We start from the raw sequence: 27,396 nt of genomic DNA, 5'->3' as shown, positions 1-27,396 counted from the left end.
CTCAATCTAACTTGGCAGATTGGCCAGTGGCAATGCCTCATTCTCAGGCAACTCTTCAGTCAATCAGCCTGTGAGTCACCATCACAAAAAAACACTGAATGTGATTATAGAAACCCACCAGGCACCCAGAACAGTTAAGCATTTGGAGTCTGGGAAGGCCCCAAACGAACATTGCCAAGATCTCCTTCCTTCTAATTTTTAAATCCATGCGTGCTTCTTGGAAAATTTAATCCAAGTGTTTGGGGATCATTTATATTAAACCCATCAAAATGTAATTTTATAAGACCCACTTGAAGTCTGAGAAGCCTGATGTACTTTCTCTCTCTCTCTCTCTCCCTCTCTTTTTTTTTTTTTAAGATTTATTTACTTATTTTATAGAGAGAGAAAGACAGACGGCATGAGTGCAGAGTAGAGGCAGAGGGAAAGAGTCCCAAGCAGACTCCCTGATGAGCACAGTTCGACTCCGGACTCCATCTCATGACCTGAGATTATAACCTGAGCTGAAATCAAGACTTGAACACTTAACCGCTTAACCGACTGAACCACCCAGGTATGCCCCTCTTTTTTTTGTTGTTAATCCTACACCTCTAAAAGCACATCCTTTCTCACTCCTACCCCTAGCTGGAAGTTATATTTTGTCAATAAAAACCAAGCCTAGAACCTGAAAACAGGCAACCTCAAGCCTAACCTAGTGTATGAAAAGTGACAAGTTTTAAGTCTGGACAAATATGTTCTCTCATTTCCCAGAAAAGTCCCCTAGCAGCTGTGGGAAGAAAGCCCACCATGCTGCAGATTCAGCCTCCTCCACAGACAGCCCTGCGCCTGGCAGGGGAACACAAGATGTATTCCAGACCCTTGTTTTTAATTCAAAGAGCACTCTGCCCACTTTTCTCAGGGCAGCATTCTGAAGCCCAACAGTGATTCATTCCAGTGAAATCCACAGGATACCAAACCATGATGAATAGACTTCAAACTGTTTCTGTCTCACTCTCATGGAAGTGTTTCTTTGGGAAGACCATCCCAGCTTTTGCCAGGTGCTGATCACCCAGAGCCTCTTTGGGGATACCTGAAATAGAAGGAAAAGAGTGAGCATTATCCTCAGCACAGTTCCAAGTAGGGAAAGAGTAATTATATCCAAATCCATTGTTCATTATTTATTTCATATGGTTTTTCCCCTTGTGCTTTGCTAAGTTGGTTGTAATTGCCATATAGTTTTTCTAACTTGAGGCTATTATTAAATTACTAGTATTTAGACTCTGTTTTCAGCAGTCTTCTCAAAAGCAAATCCAAATCCTGGGTGAATCTTTCCCTATCATGAGATTCCATTTAAAGTTAAAAGGGATAAATTGATAAAAAACAGTGTGATGATTCCTCAAGAAATTAAAAATAGAATTACCATATGATACAGCAATTTCATTTCTGGGTATATATCCAAAAGAATCAAAAAGAGAGTCTCAAGAAATATTTGTACATCAATGTTCATAGCAGAATTAGTCACAAAAGCCAAAAGCAACCCCAAGTGTCCACTGACAAAAAATGAATAAACACAACATGCTGTGTATACACACACACACACACACACACACACACACACACACATATGCACATAATGGAATATTATTTAGCCTTAAAAGGAGGGAAATTCTGACACATGCTAAAACATGGATGAACCTTGAGAACACAATGCTAAGTGAAATAAGCCTGGCACAAAAAGGACAAATACTGTCTGATTTCACTTATATGAGGTATCTAGTGGACACAAACTCATATAGACAGAAAGTAGAATGGTGGATGCCAGGGGCTAGGGGAAGGAAAATGGGGAGTTAATGTTTAATGGGTTTTACAAGATGAAAAGTATCCTGCAGGAGCATGTGGGTGGCTCAGTCAGTTAAGTGACTGGCTCTTGATTTTGGCTCAGGTCCCCATCTCAGGGTCCCGGGAATGAGCCCTGTGTTGGGCTCTGCCCTCAGTGGCAAATCTGCTAAAAGATTTTCTCTCTCCCTCCCCCCTTACGCCTTCCCCAACTCTTGCTCTCTCTCTCTCTCTTTCATAAATAAATAAATTTTTTAAAAAAGAGTTATGGTGACAAGTGGTGATTGTTGCCCAATAATGCAAATGTACTTAATGCCACTGAACTATACACCTAAAAATGGTAGGATGGTAAATTTTATGTCTATTTTATCATTATTAAAAGAAAAAAGGAATAGATTGAACTCAATAGGTAATGAGTAGTTATTTATTGAAGTTATTTTGTAACACATCAGCATGTGTTTTGGGAAGTGTAATCTTGGAAAAAGCCTGAGGGATAATAAAGCCTTCTAGAATAGGTGGGCAGAGTGAAGTCAGATATTAATTACATCCTTCAAAACCCAAGAAAAACTATCCATAAATAAGCAGAATCAAGTGAGAAATATAGGCGCACAATCTTTAAAAAGTGGTGACCAAAAAAAAAAAAAAAGAAAAAGAAAAATGTAGAAGCTAACTTAGTACTCCTACCTCCCCCTCCAACATAGCCCTCTAAATAAGTGGTGGCAAAAAAAAAAAGAGTGGAAAAAAGTCCCTGAACCAATGAGTTTAGAGGTGGGTTGTACTTTTTTACTTTTAGGTGTCTTATCCTTTAAAATACAGTTATACTCTAGAGTTATGGCAAAGAATGATAAACAATCCCTTGATTTTTTTTGACTTGGACATATATCTTCATCTTTAACATTTTGAATGAGACAAGAATTTAAACAGCCCTTGTAGGAGAGAGATACTGTGTAGAAACAGATACTGTGTAGAAACATCTTTTCAAAAAGATGGGGTAGTAGGTACATGCAAGTTAGGATAGAAAATGTGTGACAATATATAGGGGCTCTAGAGACTGACCTCTTGAAGAGGAAGGGAGCAGCTCAAAAAAAATGTGGGCAAAAGTTTTTGATCATAGATGAAATCCTGGAAGACAAGCATGCACATTGTTACACTTGTCTTGCGATTACATGTCCGGAAATGTGAGGTACAGACCAGAGGGACTTGAAAGATGATCAGGGGAGCTTTTGGTGGAAAAATGAGAATTTGGATCTCTGCCATGGGAGAAGTTCAAGGGATGACTGATGGGAGGATCCCTGTGCATTCTCTACCATACAACCGGAATAACATTGAAGCTCTCCCACAGTGAGTTCCATCTTGGATATCATATCCAAAGAGAGAAACCACAACCTCTATTTGATTCTTAGCCACTGCCTGACCAAACAGGAAGCTTGTCCTAATGTCTACAGAATTCAAAATGTTTGTGGAAGGTGGAAGTCTTGCCAGCACACAATGAGTCAGCCGCCATTAACCAGAGGAGTGAGTTAGGGCAACCACTTTGGACAATATGTTATTTTGGAAGTGAGGATTTCTTTTACAACATTTGAGCCTGGGAACATGGTGTGCTTTATATAAAGCAGAAAATAAATAAAAGATTTCAAGGAATTCCTCTCCCACATGACCAATTCAAAAACCCAAGCTGACAAAACCAAGTACTAAATAGATTCAATGAGGACGCATTTACTCCAACTTTAAAAATACAATACACATGAAACTATTTTAGAAGTTCTTTCTCCTAAAAAGGGAAGTTCCTGAAATAGAGACAATTGGCCACAATAATTTTGTTTTTTATCAAGTGTGGGCTTACAAATGACATCAAAAAGGAATACCAGAAAGAATTGGTCTTTTTCCATAGAAGGGTTAGGGATCATGAGTTTGATGTGATGTTAGAAAGCCAAAAATCAGTCCTATCCAAAAGAACTGATAATAGTTTAGCATTGGTGAGTGAACTATTTAAGAGTATCTTGTTTTGGGGCAGCCCCGGTGGCACAGCGGTTTAGCGCCACCTGCAGCCCTGGGCGTGATCCTGGAGGCCCTGGATCGAGTCCCACGTCAGGCTCTTGGTGTGGAGCCTGCTTCTCCCTCTGCCTGTGTCTCTGCCTCTCTTTCTCTCTGTGTGTGTCTCTCTCATTAATAAATAAATAAAATCTTAAAAAAAAAAAGAGTATCTTGTTTTTAGTTTGGGAAGGGGGCACTAAACACTACATTACTTCTTGTTTACTATTATAATGAGAGTTCTTTTGTGGCTGAATTACTTTTCCCCAATTATCCACCTTCTTCTCCTTCCATAATAAAACCCATGATTTTTAACTAAGCCCATGGCTGCTTGGAATAAAGACCATTGGTGTGGTCATGTGACTAATTCTGGCTGATGCAAAGAGAAGTGGTATATGCAACTTTCAAGTGCATCTTTAAAGAGAGGAGGCAAGCTCTGCTTTGCTCTCTTCCTTTGTGTAAGTCAGGATTCAGATGTAATGAGTGAAGTACTAATAATAAGTTAAGGCCATGGGATTCCTGAGAATGGAAGTCATGCTCAGTGAAGCAACACAATCAAAGGAGCCTAGGTCTCTGACACTGTGCAGTGCCACAATTGTCCTGGACTGACAATCTCTAGATTCTTAGAACATGAAAGGAATAAATATCCACACTATATAAGCCATTGTTATTTTAAGTCTGTCTGTTACTTGCAGCCAAAGCTAATCCTAGCTAATAATCTATTTTAAAAATGTTTTGCTTGACTAGGGGAGTTGCAGAGAAGTCTAAATTCTCTAATATGTACAACTTAAACCTGGTTTTAAGATGACATGCTCATTATCAGCTACACTATCCCGGTCTATTATTTAGGCATTTGATCCTGTGGCTTCCAACACCTATGAGAGAACTGGGAGGGCTTTGAAATGGAACAGTTAAGAACAGTGAGGTTCTCCACCAAGAATAGATACAATATAGGCTAGATTCTGTATTTTGAAGGTAAAAAGGACCTGTGATTGCTCACATTTGTCAGGGAAAACTCTGACTGAACGAAAAATCCTAACGCTCCAGCTTGACATCTCATCACTAGGGTTTTGTTTTTGTCTTTTTTAAGATTTTATTTGTTTATTCATGACACACACACACACAGAGGCAGAGACACAGGCAGAGGGAGAAGCAGGCTCCATGCAGGGAGCCTGACACCAGACTTGATCCCGGGTCTCCAGGATCAGGCCCTGGGCTGAAGGTGGCGCTAAACTGCTGAGCCACCAGGCTGCCCAGGTTTTGTTTTCTTTAGGTTAAATCTTTAGGTACATTTCTCTTTTAAAATACAAACTCACTGAAAGGCAAGAGTAAGTCCCTTACACTTTAGTGTAAAGCTTATCCTATTTCATTACTGATTTTAGAAAAGTCTTTGAAAGATAAAAGATAAGTATGTTGGAGGAGAGGAAAGAAAAATTTGAAAATTGGGGAGTTGGAGGTAGGAGAAAAAAGTGACTCAAAAAACTATCTTCAGAGATTTCATAATTATGCCAAGCAACGACCATTCCCTGGGTGTCTAAAACCATATAGTAAATAAATGACAAGACAATTCTGTGGAATATGAATCACATGATCTAAGCTGCGATTTTGCTCAAAAAAGTGTAAAGAAAAAAAATAAAGAAAAAAAAGTGTAAAGAGGTTAAAACTCAGTAGGAGAAGGGAGTGAACACAGGTATTGGTAGGTTGTATGACATTATTCAAAACAATCCATTTGGAAGTTTCAGTGTTCACTTGACAGCAACCATTGAGCAAATTAATCAGCTGTGCTTTCCAACCCCTAATGAAATAATGAAGCTAGACAATAATCATCGATGACTGCTAAAACTATTCATTAAAAGCTAATAGGGATTATAAAATGGATGGGTCAAGCTGACAACATCAGAAATCTCTGATCAATCTTAACATCACAAATGAGAGACAACAAAGCAGTACAAGCTTCCTGATGTGATAGAGTAGCAAGTACATGATGCCACCTAGGAAGACTTCTTGCCAAAATTTGGAACCTGAATCTGATCAAGCTTCTGGCTCTAACTACTCATTTCCTGGGAAATTCAGGAAGTACAGAAACATGGTGAAGCTCTCTTGGGGATGCAATCAACAAAATCTAGGATGTGGGAAACTCTAGAGATAAATGAATGGCAAGGAAAAAAGACAACAAAAGGAGGACCTCTTGGATTTAAAGAGACTTGAGAGACTTATCACACAGATGCAATTTATGGTCTTTGCTTGGGTTCTTTGGTCAAACAAACACCAATAACAAAAAGACATTTTTGAGATCATCACAGAAACTTGGATATTGACTACAAATTTGATAATATTAGGAAATTGTTGTCATTTGTTTAGTTGTAACAATAGTATTGTGACCTTGGATTAGGCAGCAATCCTAAACATGACCCCAAAAACACAAGCAACAAAGGAGATAATAAAATGGAGTTCATCAAAATTTAAAACTTTTGTTCATCAAAGGACACCATAATGAAAGCAAAAAGAAAGTTCACAGAATGGGAAAAAACAGTTATAAATGATATTTCTGACAAGAATCTTGGATCCAGAATACATAAAGAACTCTTAACAAGGCAACAATAAAAAAGATAAATAACCCAGTTTAAAAATGGGCAAAGCACTTGAATAGACATTTCTCCAAGAAATATCTATAAATAGCTAATAAGCACATAAAAAGATGTTCAACATAATTAGTCTCTGGGAAAATGCAAATCCAAACCACAGTGAGATATCATCTCATACCTACCAGGATGATTATAATTAGAAAACAGATAATAACAAGTGTTAGCAAGAATGCAGAGAAATCAGAACCACACACATGGCTGATGGGAATGTGAAATGGCACAGCCACTTTGCAAAACAGTTCAACAGTTCTTCAAAAAGTTAAACATACACTTACCATACAATCCAATAATTCCTCTTTCTCTCTCTCTTTCTCTCTCTCTCTCTCTCTCTCTCTCTCTCTCTCTATATATATATATATATACACACACACACACCCCCAAGAGAAATTAAAACATACACTCTCACAAGAAGTTATATGTGAATCTTTATGGCAGTGTCAATCACAATCCCAAAAAGTAGAGGTAACAACCCAGATCTCCATCAACTGATAAATGGATAAACAGAATGTGGCATAGCCATACCATGGAATATTATTCAGCTACAAGAAGGAATGAAGTACTGATAGCTGCTATGACATCAATGAACCCCAAAAACATATATGCTATGTGAGAGAAGCCAGACAAAAAAGGCTACATATGATAAAATTCCACTTATGTGAAACATCCAAATTAGGTAAATCTATACAGTCAGAAAGTAGACTAATTATTGCAAGGATGCAAGAAGCATAGAATTGGAAGTGACTGCTAATGGGGTCCTGGAAATGTACTGGAATTTTCTGTGCTCACTAGGGTGAAGGATAACTGTAAACAATAATACTAAGAGCAATTGAATTGTATACTTTAAAATGGCTAAAATGGTGAGTTTTATATTTTGTAAATTTTATCTCAATAAAAAATTTTAAATAGTAATAAATATAAAGTCTTTAAAAAGAATCCTCATCCATTAAAGCTGCATAGTATGTTTATGAATGGCATGATGATACCTTGGATCTGCTTTTTTAAAATCTAGTGGGGTGGGGAGTTGGGGGTTGCTTGGGAACTAGAAGGGTATGGTTGAAACAAGATTGGCCATGAAATCATATTTATCATATTTATTGAAGTGTTAAGTACATAATAATCTGTTATATCATTCTCCCTATTGTTGTATGTGTTTGAAATTTTTCACAAATAAAGAGTCAAGTCAACCTATTGGTTGCTATTGGATCACAAATGGGTTGGCCCTTAATAATAGTGGCAAAGTCCTAGCATGTTAGGCATAGATGGGTCCTTAGAGATCATCTAATTCAGCTTACTCTTTATATTTAAGTGGAAATTGGTACCCTGGGAGAAAAAAGTGTTGGCCCAAATGGGCAGAGATAGGTTTAGAACAGAAGTCTGCAAACTGTGAGGAGACATATAGTAGATATTTTAGGTTTTGCAGGCCAGTTTCTGTTGTAACTAATAAACTCTACTGTTAGTATAGAAACACTACTCTCCCAAAGAGTGAAAACACTAACTCAAAAAGATACCTGTACAATAAAGTTCATAGAAGCATTATTTACAATAGCCAATACATGGAAACAACCTAAGTGTTCATCAGTGGATGAATGAATAAAGAAGTTGTGCATACAGTGGAATATCATTCAGCCATAAAAAATGAGGGAATCCTACCATTTGCAACACCATGGATGGAACTTGAAGTGAAATAAGTCAGGCAGAGATAGACTAATAATGCATGATCTCATGAATATGTAGAATCTGAAGGAACAAAAACAAAACCCAAAGTCATAGAAAAAGAGATCAGTGAAATGACAGGACACCTGCACCCCAATGTTCCTAGCAGCAATGTCCACAACAGCCAAACTGTGGAAGAAGCCACGATGTCCATTGACAGATGAATGGATAAAGGAGATGTGGTCTATATATTCGATTGAATATCACTCAGCCATCAGAAAGGACAAATACCTATCAATTACATCTACGTGGATGGAATAGGAGGGTATTATGCTGAGTAAAATAAATTAATCAGAGAAAGACAATTATCATATGGTTTCACTCATATGTGGAGTATCAAAAATAGTGAAAGGGAACATAGGGAAGGGGTGGGAAGACTGAATGAGGAAAAATTAGAGAGGAAGACAAACCATGAGAGACTCCTACCTCTGGGAAACAAAGGATCACAGAAGGGGAGGTTGGTGGGGGGATGGGGTAACTGGGTGACAGGCACTAAGGAGGGCACTTCTTGGGCTCTCTTTATTAAACTATGGTTGCTATTATTTAAACCTCATCTACCAATTATACATTTTTGTGTGTGTGGGTGGGAGGAAAGAATCTGATTAGTAAATTTCCATGCTGTTGCTATTGGGCAAAAATTGAAAGATGTTGCATTTTTGTATTTTTAACAAATGGCTTCAAGACTCACTGAAATTTTTTTAGCTACAAAAATTTAAATAGGCTAGAAAACTATGATTCCCACTTTTAAACTGCTGTGCAGATGAGAGATTTTTACAAGTGCCAACCTGATATCATTTGCAAAACCAAAATCTTGAGGTGATGGAAATGTTTTTCAAACATTCCTTTTTCAAACATTCTCCATAGCACAAATTTCTTTTAGAAAGTGGTTCCTTGCTTACTGTTAAATATCATCGTTACTTTAAAGGAGTAGACCACGAATATTAGTTTTTTTAAAGCTGCTAGGTAATGTATAGACTTGTCTAATTACTATGCTGTATACTTGAAACTAATGTAACATTGTATGTCAACTATAATTTTTTTAAAATCTGTTAGGCAGCATACTATCAATAACCAAATGGCATCAGAAAAAAATATCAACAAATTTAGTACACTTCATCTTTCACAAAACAAATCTTGTACTTTGTCCTTCCTTTCAGTGGAATTCTGCTTCCATCTTTGGTGGACTAGGTTGCTTCAGAACTACATTCCTATTTAAAATAACTAGAAAAATAAAAAAAATAATAAAAATTTATTTGAAAGTATTAGAGAGCCACTTAAGGTGGTAAGGAATTGTGGTCCAAGACACAAAACAGAGTGGAACCCAGAGGTGGCCCCAGCATTTAGAGCTGCTTTTTTTCCTCTGGGCAATTGCCAGTCTAAAAAGTGATGGCTGAAAGGCTAAGCAAGCTTCCAACAGATTCATAGGAGGAGCCCTGGTAAATATTTCACAGGCTAAACCTCTAAGTACGTTGAACAGAAATAAATTATCCCTCTCAAAGACTGAAACCTAGCTTTGAAGCATGTCAATTCCTTTTTGAATTAAGGTTATATGAAGTTGCCAGCATCCCTTACCTAGATGACAAAGCAAAAGGAAGATAACATAATCCAAAGCTTTAGAATATTTCTTCAGTGTCAAGATATCAAAAAAATAAAAACAAAAACGGGCATACAAGAAGGTAAGGCATAACTGACAATCAAAAGAAAAAGCACACTATAGACACAAATACACCAAGGATCCAAATAATGAAATTTTCTTATACAACCTTAAAATATAGATGATTAATATATTCAAAGTAATTTAAAAAACAAATCTAAGAATAATGGCAGAGAACTGGAAAGTGTAAAATATAATCAAATAAAAATTTTGAAATGAAAAAACAATACATGAAATTAAGACTTCAAAGGGTGGATTTAATAGCAAATTAGGCACAGCTTAAAAAAACTTGTAGGCTGGAAAATAAGTCAGGAGAAAATATCTAAACTGAAGTGTTAAGAAATAAAAGGATAGAAAATAAAGGAGATAGACAAGTACAGACATACCTTGGAGATACTGATGGTTCAGTTCCAGCCCACCGTAATAAAGTGAATACTACAATAAAACAAGTCAAATTAATTTTTTGGTTTCTTAGTGCATACAAAAGTTAAGTTTATACTCTACTGTAGTCTATTAAGTGTGCAATAGCATTATGTCTAAAAAAATCAATGTACATACGTATTAAAATGTACATTATTGCTAAAAAAAAAAATGCTATCATCTGACCTTTCAGCGAGTCATAATTACTACTCACAGATCACCATAACAAATATAATAGCAGGCAGCCCAGGTGGCTCAGCGGTTTAGCACCACCTTCTGCCCAGGTTGTGATCCTGGAGACCCGGGATCAAGTCCCATGTCAGGTTCTAGATTCTAGGGAACCACCTCACTATTTTGAAAATTAGTAAGTTGAGGGAAAGAATCAAGCATCTATCCTGCCTGTTTGATATAAGCCTAATGGTAACCCAATAGTTGCTGAGAAAACTTCCCCTTCCTGGAAGCATCCTAGTTCATAAATGAAGAAACAGAAGAATCGGAACAGCATCATTTTGTAGTGCTTAATGAATTATTAGAACCAAACAGTGAACACTGATGGCTAATAATATCACAAAAAGAAAAACAGCCATACACCATCTCCTAATAGAAGCATGCCACCCATGAATTTATCTCACCAAGGAAAAACAAACCTGCATCTGACCAAGACTCTTGATCCAATTTCCAATTCCCACTAAATACCAGGTACATACTGGGGGATGTTAAATCACCAGAGATATAATCAGTAAAATCCAGACTTTGGAAACTACAAAACAAACAACGTCATTTGATCTTCAACAAAAATTTGCAAGGCAAGGACACCTGGGTGGCTCAGTGGTTGAGTGTCTGCCTTTGGTTTAGGGCATGATCTTGGGGTCCTGGGATCAAGTCCTACATCAGGCTCCCTGTATGGAACCTGCTTCTCCCTCCACCTATGTCTCTGCTTCTCTCTCTCTGTGCATCTCTCATGAATAAATAAAGTCTTTTTAAAAATTTTGCAAGGCAGAAAAACAAAATAAATTAAGAAAGACTTAAGAGATGTATCAACTAATTAGAGTGTATGAAACTTAAATGGGTCCTGATTCAAATAAGCAAACTGTTTTTAAAAAATTATGAGACAGACAATGAGATATGAACATCGACTTGGATATTTAATTTTAAGGAATTACTATTAACTCTTTTTAATTCTTTATAATTGTATTGGTTATATTTTCATAGGAGTCCTTATTTTTTAGAGACACATATTGAAATATTTACAAATTAAATGATAGAGATCCAACATAATCCTTTTAGAATTTTCTTTAGAATATTTGAGATAGGGAGAAAGTTAAAGTATAAATAAATAAGATTAGCCATGAGCTGATAATTGTTGAAGATGGGTGATACGTATTTTGGATGCTTCATCTTATTTTTATCCCATCTATTTTTGCATAGGTTTGACATTTTCATAATAAAACCGCCCCCCCCCCCCAAAAAAAAAACTAGTGTGCTATCTCAAACACAAGACCTCCACAGATGGTATTCACAGGGCACCAACCAGGCTAACAGGATGACTGCGGACAGAAGTCCAGCCCTGGCCTCTCTTGCTAAGCCATGTGTCTTGGAGGGCAGCGGTGTTAGCAGGAAGAAGGAACATATTTTTTTTAATGGTTCATTTAGAGAGATCATCTTTTTACTCTTCATAGAGGGGAAATTATCCTTGAAAAGCTCGCACAAAGGTGACTACCAGGTAGCTCTAGAAAGGGGTGGCATTGAAGAGGTGGCACCACTGAGTAGTACAACCTCCTCTCTGTTTGGAGAACTGGCAGTGGAGTTCTAAGAGCAGCACCGACATTGTACCAGGAGGTGCTTTGGTAAGATCAGTTGAAAGAGAAGTGCACCAGCTGCATTCTTCCATGCATCTGCAGAAGGGGACATGGCTCCTATGAGCTCATGACCACTAGGAGGTGTATTATGCTCACTGTAGCCTTGGTGATAGGCAGGGATAAAAGGCATTCCTAGTTCTGGAAAGTGCTTTGCATGAGGCTCAAAGCATCCAGCTTGGAGTTATACTCCAGCCCATGTCCCTAGGATGGGGTAGCCTCAGGAAACATAGGCCTACAGAACACATGCACACATACCACCCTATCCCAATGCATTAATAGGTTCTTGATACCCACATGATGCTGGCTAATACGTCAGAGGTGGCCACTCACAGATTTCAGGCAGCTATGTGAACCTGTGTCTTCCCAACCTAAATCTATGCTTATTAGGTAACTAGACATTAGGAGCTTAGTTTTCAATGGGTGCATTTCTAAATGGTCATTGGCTTTGCTTCAGGGCACTATTATTCCAGAATGGCTAAAAATGTGTTTAAATTGCAGGCAGTCAATTGATTAGAAGTCAGTGTCATCACACTGCAGCACATGGTGACTTTCTCCACACCACTCCTCACACTCAAGCATGGACACAGTCTCCACACATTCCCACACTGCATGTGTACAGACGAGAAAATGTCCGTTTTCAGACTCGCCGCATGGGGAGCTGACTTGTCGGCTTCCTCCCTGGTGATTTCCCAACTTGGCTTTCTGCAGGAAGCAGATCTGCTTTTCTCCCAGAGGAGGCCAAATGTCATAGAGAGGAAAAGGCTGCGAGCAACAAGGGGGCCCCAAATGAGAGAGCAGGAGAAAGGTTGGATCCAAGATCCTGAACAGATCATTTTACCAGAATGGAGAGAGAAAAATGGTTTTTCTAGGGCTGATTCATTTACTCCACACACTTCTCATCCTGATGTCTCTGCATTCCTTCCTGGATTTTGTCCCCCGCTCCCATATAACCCCTTCATTGCTAGTTTTGGAAATCAGTGAGTGATAGGTTAGCATGGTGATCATCCCATGGTGTCACCTAGCAACATGATGTTCATAAATAGCCACAATCATCTTTTCTCCAAAAATGGCTAAAACTTCTTTTAAAGACATCAGGAAAAATGCTTAGCTCTTTCAGAGCTGGTATAAAATATTCCCTTGTCTCAGCCCTCCCACTCCCAGCCTTCCTCTTCCCCTTCTCAAGTTGACCTCCCAGTATGTTTATTGTTTATACTCTGCTTTTTTTTTTTAATGCACATTTCCTTCTACAGGGTCACATAACAGCTGTTCATGTAAGAATCTCCCAGTAGTTTTGTGAACTTCCTTTAGCTCAAAAACAACTCAAAAGCCAAAAACAGTCCTTTTTTTTTTTTTAAAGATTTCATTTATTTATTCATGAGAGACACAGGCAGAGGGAGAAGCAGGTGCCCTGCCAAAAACAGTCCTATTTAACCCTCATCCTTTGCACTGTAGAAGAATTCAAATTAACAGTCATAGATTACTAAAGCTGAGGAAGAATTACGTCTAGGTAAGACCGTATCAATTAGATGACACTGACATACAGTGACACAAAAGTCTTACACTTTTGGGGCAGCCCCGGTGGGGCAGCCCCAGTGGCACAGCGGTTTAGCGCTGTCTGCAGCCCGGGATGTGATCCTGGAGTCCCAGGATTGAGTCCCACGTTGGGCTCCCTGCATGAAGCCTACTTCTCCCTTTGCCTGTGTCTCTGCCTCTTCTCTCTCTCTCTGTTTCTATGAATAAATAAATAAGTAAAAAATCCAAAAAAAATAAGTCTTACACTTTTGTTAAGAGTGTAAATATAAAAGAACAAAAAGGGTTCCTTTAACTAGACCAGTAATCAGCAAACCTTATTAACTCATAGATCCAACACATATATTTTGGGTATCTACTATGTTTCAAATACTGTGCTAGGTAATAATACAAAGATGAATAAGTTTACACCATTGAAAGGCTCAGTGTGTTGAGAAATGGCAGGAAATGTTCATTGCAGATGGACTACACAGCATTCAGCTAATTCTGTGGGCATTAAAAATGGAGAGCTTTAAAATGGAGGGCACAGATGAGCAACCTTTACATAAAAGGTGAGGACCCAACAAAATGCCAACATTTTATAATAGTATAGAGTCTCAGGTCCTTGACTTGAGCAAGGGGATGTATGCTGGTACCATGGCTCAATGAATGGACTATTATAAGAGCATGGGCAAGGAGAACAACAAGTGGTGGTGAAGCTCCCTGAGACAAACCACAGCACAGAAGGTTGATCAGCTCTGTGCCTGAAGGGACAATGGGAAGAAGGGTGGGCTTACCAGAAGCCAGAGAGAATAGCTGTGGTCACTGGAGAGGGCTGACTCTGATAGAGGGTACTGTCTAGCCATGGTGAGCAGGCAAAGAGGAAGACAGGGGAATGCACGCTGGACCTCACTCTCCTCCTACCTTCCCATCTATTGCCAATGATCCAATATCTTTCCCAAAGAAAGATAGCTTGGTGATGCATAATGCATAATGCCTAATGGTCAGCCTCAGAGAGACGGCACAGAACAGAAAGGAGATGGGAGGAGAGTGAATCTAGATGGGAAAATGAAAAACATCTGGCATTGCATTCAAACGGAGATGTTAAGAAGGTTCTTTTGGTTATTCCAGTCTAGGATTCAGGGAGGGTTAGACTCGGAGATATAAATTTGGGAGCTCTTCAGTTAAAAATGGTAATGAAAGCCATATCCCCGATGAGATTACTCAGAGAAGACAAAAAGGCTGGGGCCTGAACCCTGGAGCACAATATAGCAGCTTAGCAGAAGAAGAGCTAGCAAAGGGGTCTGAAGAGGAGAAACTGGACAGTTTAGGGAAAACCAGAAAGTGGTATCCTTAGAGCTAAAAGATGCATGTTTCAGGAGAAGGAGGAGAAGTCTAGTGTCCTGAATTGTTTTTCACATAGAGATAAAAGGATAAAAAATACTCCACAAAAATGTACTCATTTTGTTGAATAAGTGGAACTTTAGGGCACAACAAAAAACAACTTAATCCCTTTCTCACAATTGCCTTAATAATTCTTTGAGTGGGCTAATTTTGCCTCAACCAGAAGCATAGAATTTAGGCCAGGCCCATGATTTTTCTGGTCACTCTCAGATATAATTACTTTAATTATTCATGGCTTCCTGAATGTTCCTTCTGTTGGCTATCAAACCCAGACAGGCCCTTCGATCTCAGGGACCAGTGGGCAGATGCGTTCTGTCCCTACAGGATCTCCAAATAGACAAACCCACATGCAGAAGCAATCCCAGGTATCAGGGGCAGCAGGGATGTCCTACCTAATTTTCAGCCCTCTACATTTCCTCTTCCAGGGGTCACTCACTCTCTGTTGCACTATTGTGGATCCAATGATGTCAGTGCCTTTCTGGGTGATTACAGACACTGAGGAAAACAGATCTACTAACTTGAAGTGATCTAGTCCTGAGGTACTTAGGCCTCGAGATAACCAGAGGAAGAGGGTAATGCTTAATAGTATTCATTTATTTTAAAAATATTTATCAAGCTCCTACTCTGCTAGGTGCTAGGGATTCAAATGACGAACAAAAGTAAACATAGTTCCTGGTCTAATGGGAATTATAGCTTACGATTTATCAAACAATCACATGAGTAAATGTCAAGTGCGTGCATAAAGCCATGAGAGAGCATAACTGATCAGGGAGTCCAGGGAAAGCTTTCTTGAGGAAATGATGCTAGGCTTCTCGAAAGGTGAATAGGAGTTTGTCAGGAGAGGAGGTATAGTGAGGGCTGTCAAGCTGGGGACTGCACAAGCAAAGGCCTTGTGGTGACAGTATGGATGGAAAGAATGAAAGAAAGCCAGAGGAGCTAGAGCCCTGAGGCTGAGGGGCCTGTAGAGAGCCTGCAGCACCATTAAGGGGCCAGTGGGAAGCCATGCAATGGTTCAGACCAGGGGAGGCACGTGGTCAGATCTGAAATGTAGAGAAGGGGTTGAAGGAGATGGGCCAGGGCACAGATGAGTGTAGGTGGCATAGTCTGGGTGAGAGGTGATGGCAGCATGGCCCAAGGAGGTGGTGCTGAGCTGTGATCCCAGGAATGGGGCTGCAGAACAGAGTGGATCTGAAGGATGCTGGGTTTCTAGCTTACAGATTGGTCTGATGGCAATGACAATCACTGATTCACAGAGCAAGGCAAGGGTAGAAGACCACAAGTAATGTGAGGAATAATGCCATCTCTTGGTAGAACCTGCTTTCAGCCATTTCTGTCCTTTCTGGGCTACCATCACTACAAAATAACCACCAATTTTGTTAAGGAAACAGTAAGCTGCTGAATGTAGTATTTCACTCTTCAATATGGGCAGGACTTTGCATAAGATGCCTAAACATTTTCAAAGCATGTTCACAACCAGCATTTTATTTTATCCTCACCATAATTTCATGAGTTCCCCCTACTCATCCTTATTTAAAGATCAGTGCGTTCACAATCTCGATCCAATTGTGGTGTGTATTTCTGGGCACATCATCAAAAACCTGCAGCTGCTAAATCCATTCTGAAATCTTAGAGTCTCAGAGGTTTAAGGGAACATTAGCTCCCAGTTACTTCCAAACCACTCATTTTACTTAGGCCCAAAGAGCTAGCTAGAGACCAAGCCAGGATGATAGTCAAATAAAACAAGTACACATCCAATGAATACTCACAATCTCTGATAGTTACTATATGACTTTCATCTAGGGTTAAAAAAATACATAGAAAAGTTAAGACTTACCTAAGCATGTCTCCATCATGCTAACATGACAATCCAGTTCTGCTGGTCGTCATCAATCAGCAAAAGGCATGTGGCTCCCTGCAATGTGCTATTGGCACAAAAAGACAAAAAAGGCTCAGTCCCCTCTCCTCTGTCCCTCCTGGGAGGGGGCTGATCCACACTAGGCACCAACTGTCCTCTTTTAGAAAGATGCCCCTAGCCCTAGAACTTTGATAGAGACCTTCCCAAAGGGTGAATAGGTGAATCAGTAATGTCCGCTCTACCAGGGACCTGGGGTAGTTCTTTGAAGGTATGCTAGGGTATTGTAAATTGGGTAGTTGCCTGGAACTTACTGGTTGGGGATTTGAGGACAAGAAGACAGATAAAGGGATAGGAGATGATTTTTTTTTTTTAAGAGTTGATTTCTTTTTATTCGGGAATAACTATGGTCAACTTTCATGAAGGTAGAAGTTGACTGAGAAATGTTAAGAATCAAAGTGTAGAATAAAGCTGATACCCATATTTAACATTGTAGTTGGCTTTCAGTTACAAAATATTTAGAATTTCTCTCCCTAAAACATTCACAGCAGAGGTGTTCATCTCACTTGCCTATTTCACCTCTAAATACCACCACAGTTAACTGGGATTGTGTGAGGTAAAGAAACAAACCCAATGGCTATTAACCCAGCGTGGCTCTCTGGAGTTCTGACAGAGAAGCTGCTTACAGCCAAGTCTTACAAAGTGCTTAAAGCTCAACCTAAGACCTTAAATAAAGCTAAAATCACTATTGCCTGAGTCAGTTGCATGGTGGTACTAAAACAAACAAGTAAACCAACAGAGCTCCACACATATAAAATCAACCCCAAAACTCCTAAGACCACAACAGTATTCACAATGAATTTTTGTGACTCCTTTACTTTTTGAGTTGCCCTTGATGTTTATTTGTATCTGATATGTTCTGCAGGAAGATGCTAGAAGCAAGAAATGAGAACGTTCCAAACAGAGGATTGTCCCAAATTTAAATCTGATCTCTCACTCTCAGGACTCCCTCTGCCTCAGGTCACTTGTTCAGCCAAGATTCCTTGAGTTCTCGTCAGTGCTAGGCTTCATGATAGGATCTGAGATCTTGATACAAACATGGAAAAGACACTTTTCCTGTCCTCCAGGGGAGTATAGTCTAGTGAAGATCCAGACTGCTCAACAGATAACACCATATAAAGATTGGTGCTCATTGGCACAGGAACCAGGAGAGACATAACAAAGGAGATGGTGTTTCACTGAAGTTCTGGAGTACATGTAATTCGACAGGCAGCTAAGAGTATCCTGGGAAGAGGAAATAGGGTATACACAGGGCACAGAAACATGGAACCACGGAGAAGATACTGTCAGGTGATGGTAGGAGATAAAGGACCGGAGGCAATCCACCTCAATACATTCTATATATGCTCAGGGTGTTGGCACACCCTGTAGAAGCTCATTTTGCTACAGTGATGATGAAGAACAATAACCGGAATCTCTGGTTTGCAGCAACAAACCATTCATGTTATGTATCAGTAGTAGACCACCTGAGATTCAACAGCTTTGTGACACTGAGGTTCTGCTCTAGGTTGCAGGTGGAATGTGTGTCAGCCCCACATCTCTTCCTGTTCTAGGACTCAGGCAGACTGAGCAGCCCATCTAGGATACTCACTGTTCTTATGGCAGAGGGCATGGAGCAAAGTGCCCCCATATCCTTAAGAGCTTCCACTTAGGAGTCACGTCTACTCACATTTCCATTGGCCCAAGCCAAACAGAGGAATAAGGAAGTAGACTTACCCTACAGGAAGTTATAACAAGGATGGTAATGTAAAATAGTCTTTTGAGGGAAGGAACAGATGATTGGAAATGATAACACAATGTGCCACAAATGGATTGAGAAGGAACAAGGAGAGGTTGTTGCTGTAGTGAAAAGTTAATGGCAGTGTTGGCTGCATAACAAATTATTCCAAAATGTAGCGGCCTAAAGCAACGACAGTCATTTTATTATTGTTCATGGTTTCTGTGGGTCGAGGATTCAGGAAGGGCTCTGCTGGTTGGTTCTAACTTGGGGGTTTATAATGTACTTGCAAAAGGAGTTCAAGTGGACTGGAATAGCTCTTTCTCAGGGGCTCTCCAAATCATCTGGTTTGCTTTTTTCTACAACATGCTGACACCAGGGCACTCAGTCTGCTTATGTGGTGGCTGAAGCCTTCCAAGTTCAACACTGCAGTCAATAGGAGAGAAGTGCACTACCTTTTATGATCTAGCCTAGGGAATTATATAACATCACTTCTGTTGTACTCTAGAGCAGGGATTGATAGATAGCCTTTTTCTATACAAGCCAGACAATAAATGTTTTAGGCTTGGTGGGCCATATCATAGGTATCTGGCACAACCACTCATAACTACTTACGTTGACCACTGTAGTACGAAAGTAGCAATGGTCAATTCAAATCGAGAATGCTTAATTTATGGAAAATAAATTTGAATTTCATATAATATTTATGTCATGAAATATAATTCTTTTGACTTTTTTCAACCACTTAAAAATGAGGGAAACAAATTCTTAGCTTGCAGGCTATGTAAGAACAGACATCAGGTCAGAATTGGCTCCCATACTATAGTTTACCAAACCCTGTTCTACTGGGGAGGTGTCCAGTTGGTTATGTTCACAGGCAATTGGAAACACAAGTTTTACACTCACAATAAATACTGTGACCAGCATTACAGAATTGGGTGTCACCTGCATATGAGTGGCAGCTGAAGCCCCTAAAACCAATGCGATTTCCCCAGAAGTGTGCACTTTGTAGGAAGTCAAGATATCCTGGGATGGAATCCTCAGAACTCAAGAATTCAAGGAGTGATTTGAGGATCCAATAAAGAAAGGCCAGAGTAGAACCACAGCCCAGCCCCCTTTCACCTTTTTTCTCCACTCTACATTTCAATATTTTTGTCTCCACCTCCCATTCCTGTCCCCAACACCAACTTTTCACTCCCAGACACTATTTTCAAAGTGCGAGTTAGACAGCAAGGCATATGACACTTGTAATTTGGAGGAGATATGCTTCACACTCCTTTCTATCCCATTCACTCATGCAAAAAAATGTAGTAACTTTATTTATGAAATCATGTATTATTTAAGTACTAGGTGGCATTATTATATGTTAAAGATTTTCTTAAAGCTTGCATAGTTACAAACCATAATGTTTACCAAATATAGAAACAGACCAACAACTTTAACCATATGAATTAGTATTATTAGTATTATTTGCACTTTATTGACTGAGAAGGAAAATAAATTTCTGTAGAGGAAGCACTAAATTGCAGCCTTTTGAAAGACTGGAAGTTGCTTAACTATGTTTTCTCCACTTTAATCTTCAAAAGTCTGTTCAAAACTTCTTCAGAGGAGGGGAGCTAAAACCAGGTAAATAAATAAGGTAATGAACCCACTTTCTATCCAGTGTTGAGGGGGTAGAGAATGATAGATTTCTTGGTACATAAAATGTCTGTACAGAACAGGAAGTAGTATTTATAAGCAAGGTATTAGAAGAGAGTACAGATAATTTTGCAAATTGAGGCCAAGATAAAAATGACAAAAAGAATCATTAGTATCCTAATGTATAAAAGTAAAGTAGTATCCTAATGCAAAAGTAGTACAATCATGTGACAAGTTCTGAGAAGACAGGTTTCTAAGTGTGGTGAGTTAGGAATGTGGGAGATGGGACCCTTGGGGACCTTCCCCTTTCTGTGATTCACTGATATTGTTCCATGTGGCTTTAAATAACATGTAGCCAATTATTCACTTATTCAGCAAATATTTAGTGAACTTCTAAGCCGAGATATAAATCAAAATGAAGAGTACTCTGTCAGGCTGGATGATAAACAACATTTAAATAACATTCAATCCCTGCCCAAGGGAAATTATACCCTGTTAGGGAAGATTCCATATGTACATGAAAGGATTGCAATAGCTGACCTCCTTGTCTAGGCTGAGATTACTGGAAACTCTGCCTCAGGAAACTGTCATTTCAAAGTCTGGTTTGCTTGTGGTGCTGATGGACATTGGTACCCTTGTTTAAGAAAACACCCTAGAGATGGGGTGCCTGGGTGGCTCAGTTGGTTAAGTGTCCAACTTTTCATTTTGGCTCCAGTCATTATCTCATGGGCCATGGGGTTGAGCCCTGCCTTGGGTTCTGGGCTGAGCCGGGAGTTTGGTAGAGATTCTTTCCCTCTCTCTCTGCTTCCCCATCCTTGCTCATGTGCATGCTCTCTCTCTCTCTCAAATATACAAATCTGAAAGAAAAAGAAAGGAAGGAAGGAAGGAAGGAAGGAAGGAAGGAAGGAAGGAAGGAAGGAAGGGAGGGAGGGAGGGAGGGAGGGAGGGAGGGAGGGAGGGATGGAGGGAGGGAGGGAACCCCAGACAGTGTTTTTATGCAAATCAGGTTCTGGAGCCCAGTCTGCAAGACTAAACTTTCCAGCCAAATAATCTAAGAGATTATCTGCTATCTCCTTGACAGATAGGGGAAATTGTTGCCTAACTCTGAATTGCTAGAGGTTACTTTAGAATTTATAGTATAAATATTTACCAGTCGGCCTTCAAGTTCTAACATTTCATATACAGTCTTAGAACCATATAATTCTGTTTCTCTCCTCCCAGCTTTTGTGCTATTGTCATAAATTCTATTTCTACATCTTTATAAACACATACTACATTGTTTTTTGGTTAAACAGTTAATATTTTTGTAAAAAAATTAAATATGAAGTATTTATTTGATCATGTAGTTACTACTTCTAATGGTCTTCACTCCTTTGTTTAGATCCAGATTTCCATCTGGTATCATTTTTATTCTGGCTAAGACTTCTTTTCACATTTATTATAGTGTGGATTTGCTAGTAATGAATTATTTTGGCTTTTCTATACCTGAACAAATCTTTATTTCACTTTTGTTTTTAAAATATTTTGCTGGATATAGAGCCTTGATTTTATTTGTCCCTTTTTATTTGGTCCCATCTTTCCAGAGATTTATCAATTGTATTAGTTTTTTTCCAAACCAACTTTTAACTCTGTTAATCTTCTATATTGTATGTTTTTCAGTTTATTTAATTCCTACCTTATTTTCTTCCTTTATAATCTTTCTTCAACTTTATTATACTATTTTTCCTAATTTTTCCTATTGGCTCTTTAAGTAGCACATTAGTTTTAAGACTTTCTTCTTTTCTAATATTAGAATTTAAAGCTATACATTTCTCTCCAAGTATTGCTTTAGGTACATTTTACATGTTTTGACATTTGATATCTGTAATATTTATTATTGCTTTGGTCTAAGGAATCTTAAACTTTTATCATAAGTCCCTCTTTGAACCATAGGTTATTTAACAATGTGATTCTAATGTACCTTCTATGGTTTCCTTTTTAATAATTATAGTTTTATTCCCTACCTTCAATGAGATCAGAGATCTGTCTGTGATCAACCTTTTAAATATACTGAAATTTGTGTTATGGCCCAATATATAGTCAATTTTTGTGACTTTTCTAAATGTACTTGATAATAAAATATGCTCTGCAATTTTGGGGTACAGTATGTGTTCATTAGATAAAGCTTACTTATTGTGTAATTCCTAATCCTCTGAGCCCCACAAAATGAAAACTAAAGGTAAAAGCAAAATAACATATACCAATTTTACAACTCTAAATCTGATTGCTCCTTAAACTAATTTATATATTTAAGTTCCTATTCAACATCTCCATTTGGATGTCTAATAGTCACCTTAAATGTGATATGGCTTTCTTTTCCACCCCCATCAAGACTTACTCCTTCCCTAAGCCTACATACGTCAACATCCCTCTAGACTTAAGCCCAAAGATTATTCTCTTTCATTCATTCCCTCCTCTCACACACTCCTTTTAGTCCATTAGGAAGTCCTTCTGATGTGTCCTCCAAAACTGCTGTGGAGTCTGTCCACCTCTGTTCATGCTTCCTAACACTACCCTGATCCAAACGAGATAATTCATGAAGACTACTATAACAGCCTTCTAATTGGCCATCCTGCTTTCTGTTTTGCCTTCCTCCTCCTCAATCATTTCTCCATAGAATTACCAGAGTAATCTTTTAGAATTGTAAATTATAAAATGTCACCCCCCAGTTAAAACCCTTTCATTATTTCCTCTCATACTTAGAGTAAAGCAAAAAGTCCTTACCTCAGTTTACAAAGCCTTTATGATCTGACCTCTGTTTTCCCATGCTCACTCTACTCTTCTTCTGGTCTTCTAGCTCATCCTGAAAGCTACAAAACTTGTTCCAACCTCAGGGTCTGCATGACACAGGATAGGATAGGTTATGTTCCTGCAATATAAAATCCCCAAGTCACACAAAATATCCGGTGGGGCTAGGCAATACCATAAGACAACTGATGTCCATGATGAGGACTCAGTAATTCAGGCAGCCTCAATCTTGAGCTTCCACAATTTCGGTATGCAACTTCATCAATATCTATTGTAGTAGAAGAGAGGGTCATACATCAGCCAGAAAGTTGTTTCTATCACTTTTTCTCATAACCAGTTTTCCAGAACTTGTCCATTACCCCATGTACTTGCAAGATGGTGGGGAAGTATAATCCTTTGTATGTTAAGGAGAAGCAAGTCAGATAGGAGTTCCAGAACTGTTCTCTATTCCTGGAATGTACTCTTCTCATTTTCATATAGCTGGCTTCTTATTGACATTTGGGCCTCATCTCAATAGCCAGTCTCTTAGGCTGTCATTGCCACTCAGGTACTCTGTATTCCAACTAAATATTGAATTTCTGTACACAACTTTCAATCCTCTGATTTAGTTGTTTATTGAACACTCTCTTCCCTACCTAGAATATAAGATGCATGAAAGCAGGTAACACGTCTATCTTGTTTACCCTGGTATTCCCTTAATAAATATTTGTTGAATAACTTAAAATAATCTCTTGGGGCATCTGGGTGGCTCAGTCGGTTCAGCATCTGACTCTTGATTTTAGCTCAGGAAATTGTACTTAGGGCCCATCTGCATAACCCAAGACAATCTATCTCAAGATCCTTTTGTTAGTCACACCTGCAGAGACCATTTTTTAATATAAGGTAACACAGGTTCCAGGGACTAGGACCTGTTATCTTTAGGGACAATTATTCAGCCTACTACAGTAACTTAAATCTTTTTTTATTATCCTCCATAACTAAATCTGAAGTGGGCTTTTGGAGGCTATACAGCTTTCTCAGCTTCTTGTTGGTGAAAGTTCAGTGGTCCAAGGATTGATTTAAGTCTTGAACACCACTTTCCCAAAGTTCTTGTTCGATTCTTCTTAATTGATTTCTTCTACAATTTTCTAAATCAGATGAGAAGCACAGGAGAGTTTGGAAATTAGATACTGCTACCACTAATAAATAACAATTTATTTCTGCTTTAAAACACTATCATGGAGCAGCCCAGGTGGCTCAGCAGTTTAGCGCCACCTCCAGCCCAGGGCGTGATCCTGGGACCCTGGGATGGAGTCCCATGTCGGGCTCCCTGCATGGGGCCTGCTTCTCCCTCTGCCTGTGTCTCTCATGAATGAATAAATAAAATCTTTAAAAATAAATAAATAAAACACTATCATGTATCATTAGATTTACTCATATTAAAAATTGAAAAAAATTAAAAGCTGAAGAAAAATATTCATATAGACAAAGATAATTTTTAAATGTTGAAAAGGAGAAATTCTCTATTAAGACACACAGATTAAACCAAAAATAGAGATGGTTTTAATCAATTGTGGATCAAACTACAGGAAGAAATGGATGAGTGCCAGTATTTATTAAGCACTATAGACTTAATGTTATCCCATTACCAGGAAGAAAATAATGGCCTCTTTACCAGAATGTAAGGCACTGCAGACATATGCTACTGAGGCTCAGCCTGACTTCCCAATTAGTCATCTTCTAAGTCTTCAAGACACAACACATATGCAGACTTAGTATCTTTTTTTTTTTTAAGGTTTTATTTATTTATTGGAGAGAAAGAGCATGTGTGAGAAAGCATGAGGCAGGTGGGGCAAAGGGAGAAGCAGACTCCTCACTGAGCAGGGAGCCCAACACAGGGCTCCATCCCAGGACCCGGGGATCATGACCTGAGCCAAAGGCAGATGCCTCACTGACTGAGCCACCCAGGTGCCCTCAGGCTTAACATCTTTAAATGGCTTTTATGTAGATAGCAGTTATGAAACTAATCCTACAGACGGCCCTTTGAAAATCGAGTATTGAGTATCATTTGTGGATAAGAATAGATCAGTGAGTATAATAAGAGGAAATGCAGAATGTGAGAGAAAAAAACCCGAGTCAAGAATTTGAAGGAAAAGAAGGCAGAATAAGCAAAAGCAATAAAGGAATATAAATCAAAGTTGAGGAGAAACCAGGGACTTCAGGAGGGGACAATGGAGGAAAACCCCCCAGAGGCAGAACAGTGCCAGGAAAGTGGGAGTCAGAAAGAACAGGGTTTCGATTGCAGTTCCCACTATTAAAAAATGTAGGTAAGTTTCTTAATTTTGGTATGCCTTCAGTTTCCTAATTTGTGAAATGGCAATAATCATACCTACTGCAAAAATTATTGAGAAATTAGATAATATATGTGAACCTCTTCAACACAGTGCCTGGCACCTAATAGGCATATACACATCAAGTTCTCTTTCCTTATTACCTGACCACAAAGTACAAGTGGGAAAGAAGAGGAGATAATTGTCATTATGAAAAGAATATATCTGAAACTATGATAATGGAAAACACAAATGTTCAATGGACAGAAGGTAATAAATCAATTCTAAAAATAAGAGACCTGAGAAGAGAAAGAGTGGAAGCAGGAAGCTGTCACGGAAGTACAGGTAAAAGGTGAGTGAGGCTTGGACTAAGATGGTAGTGGTGCACATGACGAGAACCATTCAGATTCAGTCTATCTGAAAATCTTTGATGAGGAAAAAAGCATTCCTTGAGCAACTGGGTAAACGATGATTATTTCTTAAAATAAGGCAGATTGGAGGTAGAACAGGTGTGGAGCGGGAGTCAAGGGTTGTTGTGGTCTCATGGAAATGGAAATGCCAGAGATACCCATGTGGAGATGTCAAGTAGAAGACCTAACTGTGGATACCACTAGCATATGTATGACAGGTAACTGGGACTTAGTGAAATCTCTTTGGGGGGAGTACTTCTAGAGAGAGAATCGATTACTGTATCCCAAGGAATTCCAAACTGTAAAGATTGGAAAAGGGGGGAGGATATTAGCAAAGAGAAGAGGGACCAGTGAAACAGGAGGAAGTCAGGATAGTGTAGTGTGAGAAGGAAAGAATATGTCAAAAGCTGTTCAATGAGGTGAGGTCTATCTAAGAAACATCCATAGGATTTAGAAACGAGGTTGGGGAGAAACGTGAGTTGGTGGGGGACTTTATTGAGAGCATTTCAGTGAAGTGGTCAGGACAGAACTTGAGGTAATACATGACAGCCCAACATCCAAAACCAGTATTGAGTCTTCTATTGAAAAAAACAATTCACTGGGGTGCCTGGGGGCTCAGTCAGTTAAGCATCTTCCTTTGGTTCGGGTCATGATCTCAGGGTCTTGGGATCGAGCCCCATGTTGGGCTCCCTGCTCAGCAGGGAGTCAGCTTCTCCCTCTACTCCTTCTGCCCACTCCCCTCCCTCGTGTGCTCTCAAATAAATAAAATCTTAAAAACAAAAAGTTACATAGGAGGCAGACCACTTTTGATGTTTCTTTAGGGAAAAAGTCAGTTGTAAAAAGCAAAGAAATCCTTTTGAATATGGGCTCACCTGATTATGGAGCTACTCATTTACTTACGATGTGATTAGCAGTAGGATCCCAAAGGTTTCCAGCAATGGACTCTTCTTTCATCTAAGCTCTTATAAAATGACCACCACCACCACAAATAGATGAGCTTTTATTATGGCAGGGGGTGGGGAGGAAGCTTTAATAAAAGGTAAACATACAGTTTAAAGTTTATCAGTTTTGTAAGTTCGTGCCTTACAGTTCTGTTGCTCTTAAGTCCCTAACTGGTCCTAAATGCCAAAGTATTCTTCAAAGTCACTATCATTTGATGCCTCAATCCCACCATAAAGCATTTCTTTTGTCTGAATCCGGGTATATTTCATTCTAGATGTCTACTTTTTATCATCATCTTGTTGCAGCCTAAAGTGCTTTGCCTTCTAATTGTATTTTAAAATATAGACCATCATTTTTTATTAAAAATAAAAATGTACAAGGAATTCAATGCCTAATCCCCAACTGATGTTGGCATCAGTAATGAGATGATGTCTACTAGTATAGTGGCAGTGACAATAGAGAACACAGGTTTGAGGGACATGCCACAAATAGAACTGTAAAAAAATGTGAATTAATGGTGGAAAGTAAGAGAAAATGAGAAACTGATGATGACCAGGTTTGTAGCTGAGACTACTGCACACACAGTGCTGTCACTACCCATCAAGAGAGAGAAGAGATAAAAAGGTTTGAAGAA

General features: G+C 39.0%; 1 long non-coding RNA gene across 2 annotated transcripts; it reads right to left on the bottom strand.

Annotated features, from left to right (window-relative positions):
• Positions 1–845: 845 nt before the first annotated feature.
• On the bottom strand, positions 846–27,133 carry LOC144302972 (uncharacterized). 2 transcript variants are annotated; one of them, XR_013370009.1, is made up of 7 exons: positions 26,721–27,133; positions 23,461–24,228; positions 23,277–23,369; positions 23,078–23,190; positions 16,882–16,969; positions 10,242–10,290; positions 846–1,066 (listed from the first exon to the last, which is right to left on the bottom strand). It is a non-coding gene; the product is annotated as an uncharacterized LOC144302972 (long non-coding RNA). The 2 variants fall into 2 exon arrangements; XR_013370008.1 differs by having other exon boundaries at positions 23,277–24,228; positions 26,721–26,866.
• Positions 27,134–27,396: the final 263 nt, after the last annotated feature.

The sequence above is a fragment of the Canis aureus genome, chromosome 32 (genome assembly GCF_053574225.1).
Source record: "Canis aureus isolate CA01 chromosome 32, VMU_Caureus_v.1.0, whole genome shotgun sequence".
Lineage (NCBI taxonomy): Eukaryota > Metazoa > Chordata > Mammalia > Carnivora > Canidae > Canis > Canis aureus.
Note: the sequence above shows the minus strand (reverse complement) of the source record. Positions and strands in the feature narration are given on the sequence as shown.